General features: G+C 42.3%; 1 pseudogene; it reads right to left on the bottom strand.

The window, feature by feature from the left end:
* Positions 1–697: 697 nt before the first annotated feature.
* LOC116636871 lies at positions 698–1079 on the bottom strand (annotated as a pseudogene).
* Positions 1080–1894: the final 815 nt, after the last annotated feature.

Here is a 1894-nt window from a genome sequence, read left to right as displayed (position 1 = left end):
CAGTGGCTAAACTTGAATTCAATAAATCACCGACTGTCATTACTAAAACATTGCAAGAAAGGCATAAAAAATTAGGAATATAATTTGTACTTAGATTTTTTTTTTTAAGATTTTATTTATTTGGGGTGCCTGGGTGGCTCAGTCGTTAAGCGTCTGCCTTTGGCTCAGGTCATGGTCCCAGGGTCCTGGGATTGAGCCCCATATCGGGCTCCCTGCTTTGCGGGAATCCTGCTTCTCCCTCTCCCACTTCCCCTGCTTGTGTTCCCTCTTTCACTGTGTCTCTCTCTGTCAAGAAAAAATAAATAAAATCTTAAAAATAAATAAATAAATAAAAATAAAAGAAATGCTCAACTATAAAAAGGGTGGTAGCAATAACACTTTCCACTACAGAATGACCTCTAGCTTTCCCGTACCATTAACACTGCTACTCTTCCAAGATACATAAGCATGTGGAAAAACTTGTCAGCTTTTGCCAGGGCTAGGAGATGAAAAATAGAGCATATCCTGATTAGTTAATTTGTGACTGTAAGCTCAGTCGACATCTTGGGGATGGACCCATAAAATCTGGCCAATTTGTTTAACATCTGCAAACTGCAGAATTCTTTAGCCCTTTGCCACAGTTTCTGCTCAATATCTTAAAGCTGGACTCAGTCCCATCTGTGACTCATCTCCTCAGGGTTGAGGGTAAGGGTGGGTGCTAGTCATCAAAATCTGGAATGTCATCGGTAGGAGTAACCCCAGTAGCCTTTGGATGCATAATAGGAGATGCACAGGTGGTAAAATTCTGGCAGGAACACCAGGATGGTAATGATCAGGGCAGAATGGCCCCGTCTGCCATGCCCCCTGCCCTCCCCGCCTCACCCGCCCCCAGCCCCGCTTTGTTGATAAAGCCAGCCAGCAGGAGGGAGTCTATGATGAGAAAGGCGCCCATCCACAACAGCAGTGACCTCAAGTGGGATCTTAGGAGGGTTTATCTTAAACCCAAGGTCAATGTAGCCATCATCTGCGCTGGAGAGCCTTAAGTATTTCACTTTACTACTGGGGATTCCGGTAACCAGGTTGGTAGGAGACAGCATCATCACCCGCGGACGCACCTACAGTCAGAGCAGCGCACCAGTCCGCCCCCGCTCCAAAGGCTTGCTCACGGTTGGCAGCAGAGGCCCGGAGGCTCATGGCACGCCTCACCCAACTGCCATCCCACCCGCCAATATTATCAATATTTTAAAGATCATTTTAAATTTGCCTACATCTGTTGGGTACATTGATATCTAATGCATCCTCTATGAGTATATCTAGCACTGTGATATTTTGCATAGTATCTGAAAACACTAGGAAGCACTTATGTGCCAAAGTTCCCAGAAAGGGAGATATCTGGTTCTGGCTCTGTATGGATACGACAACCAGTCCAAGGGCTGTAGCTTTTACTCTGCATCCTGTTGTCTGCAGCATTCTGTAGCACTCTAAACTCCGATTTGCAAAGGTGAAAAGGGTAATGTTACCAGAAAGATTCAAAGAAATTTTGCATCAATTCGTTAAAAAATCAATTTGCAAGCACAGAGAGGATATCAGGTATTAGTAAGAGCCAACTCTTATGTATCAAGCTAAGTAAATCCTTTTTTTTTTTTTACTATCAAAGAACAGATCCTGCAGGTAGGGAAATTTCAGAGATAAGAATTCCTTTGATTTTTGTTTTGTTTTGAACCTACCCTCATATGAAGTTTTCACTTACAAAATGGTTAAGGATATTACTTTTGGAATAATTCAGAGAAAAAAAAAAACGCTAGTATCTTTGTTTACAAGCACATATATGCTTATATATATAGACACATAACAACTTCCTGGAGTTTTCTGGAACTTTCACTCAGTTTTTCAATTCTATGTTACCTTGGATTGA

Source organism: Phoca vitulina, unplaced genomic scaffold (genome assembly GCF_004348235.1).
Source record: "Phoca vitulina isolate PV1807 unplaced genomic scaffold, GSC_HSeal_1.0 scaffold13, whole genome shotgun sequence".
Taxonomy (NCBI): domain Eukaryota; kingdom Metazoa; phylum Chordata; class Mammalia; order Carnivora; family Phocidae; genus Phoca; species Phoca vitulina.
This window is presented reverse-complemented; position numbering and strand designations above follow the sequence as displayed.